The sequence below is a fragment of the Asparagus officinalis genome, chromosome 1 (genome assembly GCF_001876935.1).
Source record: "Asparagus officinalis chromosome 1, Aspof.V1, whole genome shotgun sequence".
Classification (NCBI taxonomy): Eukaryota; Viridiplantae; Streptophyta; class Magnoliopsida; order Asparagales; family Asparagaceae; genus Asparagus; species Asparagus officinalis.
Window position 1 is genome coordinate 105,635,559 of NC_033794.1, and position 10,618 is coordinate 105,646,176.

A 10,618-nucleotide genomic window follows, 5' to 3' on the forward strand; every position below is an offset into this window, starting at 1 on the left:
CTGATGCTTATATTTTGTAAAATACCATTGTTATTCTTAGTTTGTAAGTCAGCTTGAATATCAGTTTATTGCTATACATGTTTTAATAAGTCCTATAAAACATGTTCACAAAGTTTAAAAGTTGGTTTATGTCAAAACATCAAAATTCAAGTATCTCATATTTTCATGTTTGGAGTATTTTGTTAAAATAATGATATTTTTTTTATTTGGAAGTCATTCTGGATAACCGATCACTTGTAGATGTTTATTATCATGTCTACAATCATTCCCCAATTTTTTACAGTTTTAGAATTTATTATATTTTTAAACAGCGTGTTTGTAAATCAGCATATCAGTTCTGCTCGTGTTGTCAGTTTATCGGTTCGACCGCACCGGTATATCGATATACGATCATTTGGTTCTTTCGTCACATGCTAGCAGAGAGAGTTCGTCGGCTTCGACGCGGTGCGTATATCGATACCGAGAGCTCCATATCGGTCTGACCGCCATACGGATATCGGACCGACGCAGTTCGTCAAGGGCTCGGATCTCTCGACGGAACCTAGATCTAGCGGCCTCGACCGCAAGAAATTTACGTATATATCGATGTACGCTCAGTTTGACTATTTCCAACGGTCGGAGTTTTTATGTTACGTTAGGCTGTTTATAGGTCTGTTTTGGGGGTTTATGGCTAAGTTCTTTTCAGTGGGTATAATACCCTTATCTGTTACATTTTAACTATGTCCAAAGAAGTTTTTAAAGAGCGGTTTGAAGAAAGTGTTTAAGCTTCGTTTTTAAGCTTGTTTAAGGGTTTTGGTATTTTAAGCATTTGGTTTTTCACAAAGTGGTGGAATTATCTTCTGTATTTGCCGCTCATAGGTTCCATTCTCATCATTGATCTAGATAAGTTTTCCTAAACTCAACTCTAGCTTTACATTTACATACTTGTTTATTATCATTGTTCTTAAGCTGTATTATATATTTTGAGTTAGATTTATTTCTTTCAACTCATTGGTTACACACACCACTTTGAGCTTATTGTATTTTGCATACATTAGTAATATTAGCGGTTGTAAGAGATTGTCACATTGATGTATAACTATGTGCGTTAATTGAGTTCTCATTATTGTAGAGAACAAATTCTAGTATTGTTACGATTTATGAGTGTTGTAAGGTCTTTCGCGTGAGCTAGAAGACCGGGAGTGTGTGTGAAGTTGTTCGGGTTGAACTAGAACCGATGTGAGGGAGTGACGTGATCGGGTTGAGCGTTAAAACGATAGCTGAGGTATAAACGTTATCGGGATGAACGTTGAAAACCTGTGTTGTGTAGTGGATTCTCCCGGGAGGTGGGGACGGAATAGGACGGAAGGCGAACTCTGTGATCATATCTTTGTGTGTTGAGTGTGTCTGGGTTCTATTTTATACTTTGTTTATAATTCGTGTCGCCATTGTATTAGCCATTATTTATATGATCCACTATCTAGTTCCATATTTGTTTACCTTGGATTAGTTATATATCCTGTTGCATATATATTTTATCATGATAGGATATATCTCATTGTGTTACATTGTATCCTTAGCCTCCATATAGTATTGTTGGTATTTTCATTACATTGCTAGGATACTTCGTAATTATTTTTAATGGTATTTAAATCGGATTAGATTAGCATAAGACCCTAATCACCCCCCCCCTCTTAGGTCTAATCAGTTCAGCCCAAAAAAGTGTGACATCTTGTTCATGCAGTCATCTTTTAGTAATTATTACCTACCAGACTAGCAATAGAGAGAGCATAAAAGTAAAAAACCCAAAATATTTATCTCCTCTATTCTTTCATGTTTTGTCTAAAAGCAGTTAGGCTGTCTAAAAATCACAATAGATAGTGAATCCCATCAAACACGGATGGGACAGTTACAATCTGGACGACTCCAGAGACTTTCACGTAGATCACTTGAGCGTTACAATCTGACGACCTTCCGAATTATTGGAAAGCTCTACTTCAAACAGCTTCACATCAACTCGGGGTTACAACGCACTTCTCACTATTCTCAAGCGAGTCAAGCACGAAGTTACAAGACAATGATCTTTGCAACGCTTCGACAGAAGACTACACATCATTGGTCTCTTCAACCAAGACGTGGAAGTCCTCCCCCGTACCGCATCAAGATGCGCCGCGTTCATAGCCACGAACGCAGCTCAAATGCAGCTCCAAGTGCAAACGAGGCTTAAAATCCACTGGACGATCAGCTCTTCGCTGGCGACGAGTCTCAACATCGCTAGCCGACGGCCAGTTCAACCATCGCTGCCAACGCAGCTCAACATCGCTGCCCGCGCCAGCTCATGCCGTGCCAAACGCAGCTTTCATCCGCGAAATAGCACAAGCTTCCAGTCACTGCCGTATCAGCTTCTAGCAACTGCGTTTGGACACATAATTCCAGCCAGGACGCGGGCCTGCGTTTGACTCGTGTTCAAACACGAGCCTGAACGCGTTTTTAAAAACCGTTTCCATGATCTGAGGGGATCATAACTCACATCGAGGAGTGATTTAAGGGGCGGTTTACATCCCATTAGCCACCACTTAGGAGCAAATTAAGGAGGTGGTTACACCTTAATCCCCTATAAATAACCAAAACAAACTCAACAGGTTTAAAGGGGGATTTTTGGAGATCGGATTTTGTAATCAGATCGGGGCTGGATCTTTCGGCGCAACGCGAGAGTCTGTTGGAACTTTTGGCCAGCGAAAGAGGATCCTCATCCTTTCGGTGGAGCTTTGAATCAGACACAAGATCTTCTTCATCCTTGCTTATAACGACTTTCGTTAAATCACTCTTTCATAGAGTTTTACACTTGTTCAGAGTTCTCCACAACGTGAAATCGTGGAGGAGAAGATCATGTTCCAGTGATAAAACTGTCGGATCGTCAATGGAGAGCAAACTGACGCTCCCCGAGCATTCGTAGGAGACTCCATCGCATACCGTGAAGAACCCAGATTAAACAAAGGGGAGATCCAGTCATTCTCTTCTCTTTTGTAACAGGAATTTCAAATTTGTAATCGCAGAGTTGATGAGAATTGTAATCATTCTTTTTCTATGCAGTTAGAGAGGAATAAATCAAAATTAATGTTTTCCTTGTTTTCTTATTACAATAACAAACAAAAGATGCGCGATCTGCTGGAGGAAGAGTTCCCTGACGAAGAAGTGGTGTGTGCATCCGATGTTCATTCTCACTGGAACAAACGTCGAAACTCTGTAGGTAGAGTTTTGATTCAAGCCAAGTTGAGGAGGCCCTTCGTCCGGCATCCCTTAGCCAAAGGCATGCGCAAGACCACAAGAGTCTCCAAAGAGATAAATCTCCAACTGCTCAATTGCAGCCGAACCGCCTAAGTAAGACTGCTCGGGATGCCCCTCCCCCGATGGAGTCGGCTCAGCTTTAGCAACCCGCACCAAGACGCGGGGTATCGGGTCGAAAGATGCCCATGGGAGGCGACAAACGGCCTTGAAGCAGGGCTAGAAGAAGCGTCGCTCGACGGAGAGAGGATCCTTACGACGAGCACAGTCTCGGGAATGCGACTCTCAAGTCAACATGACTTCGTCGTTGTGAGCTAAACGCGACCATGCCCTGGTTTCTGTCACAATGCAAGTCCTCGCTGGTCTTATGAGCCAAACATGCGCTCTGTGTGAAGAGACTGAGCGCAACTAGGGGCGCGTTCCACAAAAATGACGCAACCCTCAGGGTGGTTCACAAAATGAACGCCAACTCTCAATATGCGTTTCAGAACCAAAATGCAGACTTCAAGACTGCGTTTCAGCCCAGCCAAACGCGTGGAGCTCAGGATGCTTCGGGTGACATAATTCAATTATGGAAGGCCTTTCTCCGTGGAGCCTATCGGGCCTGCCCCGAACCCCGCCGGGGGGTATTCATCCCCCGGACGCCCTGCCCAAGGGGCGCGCGCCCCTGGACCCCCGGCTCGCTGACCGCGGGTACGGCGGACCCCCCGAAACTCTGCGTAGCGCGACTAGTTGAGGGGCGGTATCAAAGTCTATGGACTTCAAGGCATATCAACCAGATCCATGTTCACCAAAGAGCCACGTCCTGCCAAATCATGGACTGGGGTTCCAATGTCAAACCTCCGATCAGTGAGAATCTCCTTCGAATCGTTACAAAGATTTGAGCAGAGTTTCATACGAAGAGAGAACGACCGATCAACAAAGTCATCTCGTTCATTCCAATGGTGAACGACGATTCTATGGTCCCTCTGGGATGTCATACTGGCTCATGATGCGACCCACTATTGGTGTTTCAACCAATTTACGACACGTTGCTTTGCCCAACCAACGACGACGGTTCTCACATGAAGAAGTCTCCAGAGACGCGAGTATCCTGGGGCACCTATCATGTGATCGCAGAGGAAGAAGCTCAGCTCCTAAGTTCCAATGACTCGTGAGCAAGTCGTTCGTCCGATCGTCAGGAGAAACTCGCTACGCAGTTTGAAGGGATCTTACCGAACGCAACTCGGACGCGAACAGAGCCATTCCGCCTGTCAACTATCGATGTAAGCCAGGAGGGAACCAATTCCGATGGATAACACCAGCGCATTGCAGAGCCGCAATCCATCGAAGCTACTTTTGATTGAACATGAGCTGCGCCTATATGACAGAAAGCCATAAGATCTGCGAAGGACTTGATGATGGGGGCAGGAGGCTATGCTCAATACTCAGCAAGAGGCATCAATGAACTCATGGCCCTGTGTAGCTCAAATAGTCGCAAGACCAGGCCAAATCTCAGAAGACAGATTCGCCACCTAGGAAGGAATCCTCCCGGAGGGAAAAAACGTCTTCATCCCGACCCTCAGACAAGCAAAGGGAAGGAATAAGTGGTTGATGACACGGCTTCTGACCAAGAGACCCACAAATCTGAAATTGCTCTGGGATGAAGAAGAGGAGACGGAGAATGAACAGAAATCTCCAGTGGTTCCTGTCAGAAATGGAAGAATTTGGAAGCCCGCCTCAATGTCATTCTACAGAAGCGAGCCTCCAAAACGACGGAGTCCTGTTAGACCCTATCCTGCCAATGGATGCAGGCCCTTATCTCCAAATTCGAAGTCCCGACGCTACAAATCTTTTGAACGCACGGGATCACCGAACGCAAACATATCTATCATTTCAGTCACAGGACTGGGAAATGTGATATCAAACGACGCCATACTGGTTCGGATTATTCTTTGGCACCCTCAAGGGAGTTGCCTTTGGATGGTTCAGAAAAACGGCTGCCGGATGTATCCAGAAAGTGGCCAGATCTTAGCAGAGACTCTTCTGTCAAGATTCTGTTGAAGGGATACTGAAGTCTCCATCCATACCCTTCTACATGGCCAGCTAAGAAAAGAAGAGGGAGTCTGTCAAAGCCTTCGTCAAAAGTGTTCCGAACCATGGCTCCACGTGTTCGTCCAGGTATGACACAGTCTACTTTAGAGAGACTTGTCGGCACACAACTTGCAGACCAGACTTCCTAGCCCGAATCGGCAGTGTGCAGAATGTCATTCTTGGAGACCAATTAATAATCTCTCAAGGCCGAACAGGCTCAAAACGAATTATTGTCAGGTATCAAGCTGAAGAACAAAGTAGCACACTGATCCACCTGAGCAATCAGAACAAGCCACTAATCTTCTCCCTGAAGCATCGGACCAAGCCCACTCTTCCAGTCAGAATCGCGAGATGCTAGCGGCCACTGAAGCTATATCCTCCGTCTTCAGTAGATTGGCAGGTCCAACAACTACTCACGTTAACATTACCTTGATAGTTCAAAACTCGACTTAAGACAGTGGCTCATAGCGAATGTGCCATGTCTACACCTCGACTTCCTCCTGCACTTGTTCAAGACTTGGGGTTGGTTTTATTTGTAGTTCAATTCGATTATGAGCAAAGTAAATTTTCTGAGTTGTCATGTTCAAGGTAGAACACGCTCTGTAACCATGAAATCACCAAAACTATTTCACATTAGAAATCACCTCGTAGAGTCTACCTTCCTCCAAATTCGCCACCACCAATCCTCTTCAATAGGAATGTGGGTCCACCAAAACTATCAGCGTATACAGTTACCTTGATAGTCCATTTCTCCAAATCCTCCACCAATCTCCCAATAGGAATGGCTGGCTCACTAAAACATCGACGTAACCCCGTCACGCTACTGATAGCTTTTCGCTTCAAATTTCCCCACACAAGCCTTCATCGGGGGGGGGAAGTAGGAATGGCGGGTCTACAAAAACTATACGTAATGATTACCTCTGTATAGCCTATTCCTCGCACAATTTCCGACCATCCTCTTCAAGTTAGGATGGTGGGTTACAAACTATCACGTTGTAACATATTACCTCTAATAGTCAAACTCATACATAATGGCCTACCAGGTGAGTGCCTGCTTATTCGGACTTCTGGTTAATGCCGCCACATAGGTGATTTGCTTGTCTACCTCTTTTTATTCCCCGCTAAGTCTATAATCAAGACTGGGGCGGTTGGTTGACTTGGAATCCATTTGGATGTAAGACGTAATAAATCTTTCACTCGTCAAGTTAACATTACACTTCTGACGAATCATCACGCCCACAGAGTATGAATGCAGCTCGGCATCGCTCAAACTTGTCACGTTAAACATACACACCTCTGACAATCAACCATTATAATCACCCTCTTCAGTAAGATGATAGGTCCTCAAAATGCATCAAATCGTATCTCTCCCAAGCAAGACACTAAGTCTTCAAAATCTTGTTCCATATCAACCAAGGTATCAGAATACTCAATCGTCCTGATGCATAAACTCACCTAGAGCAAGTTTCTCCCAGCCGAGACGCTAGTCCCTAAAATCTTGTTCAAATCACAAGTACACAAATCCTGTCACTGTTAATATCACACTCTGACAATCAATTAACTTATCGACTCTCCCAAATAGAGCGATAAGTCCTCAAAGTCGCCCTGATCGCAACATCTTCCTGTCACGTTAATATCACCTCTGACAAAATTCACTTATCAATCCTCTTCAATAGGATGATAAGTCCACAAAGTTGCTCCGATCGCAACACATTCCCGTCACGTTAACATCACACCTCTGAACAAACCTCACTTATCAATCCTCGTCAATAGGATGATAAGTCCATAAAGTTGCCCTGATCGCAACACAAATCCTGTCACGTATAACACTAAAACCTCTGACAAAACCCACTTATCAATCCTCGTAAATAGGATGATAAGTCCACAAAGTTGCTCCAATCGCAACATAAATCCTGTCACGTTAACACTAAACCTCTGACAACCCACTTATCCAATCCTCATCAAATAGGATGATGAAGTCCACAAAGTTGCTCCGATCGCACATTCTCTTGTCACGTTAATATCAACACCTCTGACAAAATCAACTTATCGACTCTCGTCAATAGAGCGATAAGTCCTCAAAGTTGCTTCTGATCGCAACATTCTCTTGTCACGTTAATGATCAAACACCTCTGACAAAATCAACTTATCGACTCTCGTCATAGAGACGATGCTAGGTTCTCAAGTTGCTCCGATCGCAACACTTTCCACTTATCGACTTCCATCAACGGAACGATAGGTCCATAAAAATACTGTTAGGTTAACATCACACCTCTAACAGTAACCCCCCCAATGAACTTCGTTAATCCTTTTTCAACAAGAATAGCAAGTTGGCATTATAAAAATCCCCAGTGGATTGAAGATTTTCTAGAATATATCCCAACGATAATAAAGAAAGTTTCTGAATTTCACTCTAAGTGAAAATTCATGTCAAGTTAATATTACACCTCTGGCGCTTCCAACTTTCTTTCAGGTGTTCAAGTAACACAGGAAAGAAAACGATAAGAGTCTACGTATTCAACATCGTAGCACAAAATCCATGCTTTTACGGGATGAGGGACTTTATCTCAATCCCTTGAATTAGGATAAGCCTACCGCCTAACACGCGTTGCCGGTTGGTCATTTCCCGTGAAAATGATAAAGTCTTGTATTCAAAATCATGCATTTAGTCTAAGAGGGGTTCATTCTCTTAGCCACAACGTTACATGTGGAACGGACTTAGACAATCCACATTGCTAGCCGACTCAAACGGTAGTCGGTAAAGGCTTATCAAATCCGTTGATGGCTGAGGGTTTGTCAAAAATCCTATGCACGTTTGCAGGTCCATCAGCTTAATGGATTGTGAGCTGGAGACTTAAAACAGCATGAGCCAAAGACAAGTAAAAAATGCACGGAAGCCACTTCCATGTCTTAAGTCAACATGCAAAGGTTGAGACTCACATCTCAAGTTCAAAAATACAGGGTCCACCCCCACATTCAGAAGGCAGGTATATGGCGCATACCTTCACACAGTCCTACGTGCAAATCACTTTCAACCAAGATGCCTTCGAAGCAAGTGCAGAGAACAAATCCTTTACCACAAGGATCAACAGCTCCAAGATCAGAGTTGAGATCCAAAGTATTCCGAAAATTCGTCCAGTCAACCTTGCGGAACTTTCGAAAACTTTGGAGGGGGTTTCTGCTTAGCGCTGTCTAAAATCACAATAGATAGCTGATCCCCATCAAACACCGGATGATGGAAGTTACAATCTGACGACTTCAGAAGACTTTCACGTAGCATACTGAGGTTACAATCTGTACGACCTTCACGACAACTGATGGAAGCTCTACTTCAACAGCCTTCACAATCAACATCGCGGAGTTACAATCTGACAACTCTATATTCTCAAGGAGTCAAGACGAAGATTACAAGACAATGATCTTTGCAACGCTTCAGACAGATAAGAGACTACAAATCAATGGGTCTCTTCAAACCAAGACGTGTGAGGTCCTTCCGCGTACCAGCATCAAGATGCGCCGCGTTCATAGCCACGAAACGCAGCTCAAATGCAGCTCCAAAGTTGCAAACGCAGCTTAAATCAAGCCACTGGACGCAGCGTCTATTCGCTGCCCGACGCAGCTCAACATCGGCTGCCCGACGCAGTTCAACATCAGCTGCCCAACGCCAGAGCTCAACATCGCTGCCGACGCAGCCTCAATGCCTGCTGCCAAACGCATATTTCATCCGCTGCAAACACAGCTTCCGAGTCACGTGCGTTCAAGCTTCTAGACACTTGCGTTTGGCGACACATAATTCATGCCAGAACGCGCAACCGCGGGCCTGGTTGACTGTTCAAAACACGAGCTGAACGGTTTTAAAACCGTTTCCAATGATCTGAGGGGATCATAACTCACTCAGGAGTGATTTAAGGGCGGTTACATCCCATTAGCCCCCACTTAGAGCAAATTAAGGGGGTGGTTACACCCTTAATCCCCTATAAATAACAACAAACTCAACAGAGTTAAAGGGGGGATTTTTGGAGATCGGATTTTTAGATAATCAGATCGGGGCTGGATCTTTCGGCGGCAGTCTGTTGGGTGAACTTCTTGGGCACGCGAAAAGAGGATCCTTCATCCTTCGGTTGGAGCTTGGAGATCAGCAACAAGATCTTCTTATCCTTGGCTTATAACGCGACTTGGTTAAATCAACTCTTTCATAGAGTTTTAAACTCGTTCAGAGTTCTCCACAACGTGAAATCGTGAGGAGAAGATCATGTTCCAGTGAATTAAAACGTTCGATCGTCAACGGAGAGCAAACTCGACGCGAGCATTCGAGGAGGCACTCCATCGCTACCGTGAAGAACCCAGAATTAAACAAAGGGGAGAATCCGAGATCATTCCTTCTCTCTTTTGTAACCAGGAATTCAAATTTGTAATCGAGAGTTGAGAGAATTGTAATCATTCTTTTTCTATGCAGTTAGAGAGAATAAAATCAAATACAGTTTTTTCCTTGTTTTCTTATTACAAATTTTCCAACAAACAGCAAGTTAAATTAGACTTAACATAAAAGTCTAATTCGGTTTCATGTGAAGTCTAATTCGGTTTCATGTGAAGTCTAATTTAATTCATTTTAAGTCTAATTTAAATTATGCTATGTCTAATTCAACTTATTTCAAGTCTAATTTAATTCATGTTAAGTTTAATTCAACTTGTTTTAAGTCTAATTTCATGTTAAGTCGAATTTAATTCATACTAAGCCTAATTTAATTCCTTTTACGTCTAATTTATATCATGTTATGTCTAATTTAACTTATTCTAAGTCTAATTTAATTAGTCTTAATATAAAATTAGACGTAAAAAAGTTAAATTAGACTTAACATGATTTAAATTAGACTTAAAAGGAACTTAATATGATTGAAATTAGACTTAAAATTTCGTGTTAGGTCTAATAAAAGTTCGTGTTAAGTCTAATTTCATGTTAGGTCTAATAAAAGTTCGTGTTAGGTCTAATAAAAGTTCGTGTTAAGTCCAATTTCATATTAGGTCTAATAAAAGTTCGTGTTAGGTCTAACAAAAGCTCGTGTTAAGTTTAATTTCATGTTAGGTCTAATTGGTATTCATGTTAGTTCTAATTGGTGTTTGTGTTAGGTCTAACTCCAGTTCGTGTTAGTTCACCAGTTCGTGTTAGTTCTAACTCCAGTTCGTGTTAGTTCTAATTCGTGTTAGGTCTAATTGGTGTTCATGTTAGTTCTATTTCGTGTTCATGTTAGTTCTAACTCCAGTTCGTGTTAGTTCTAATTCA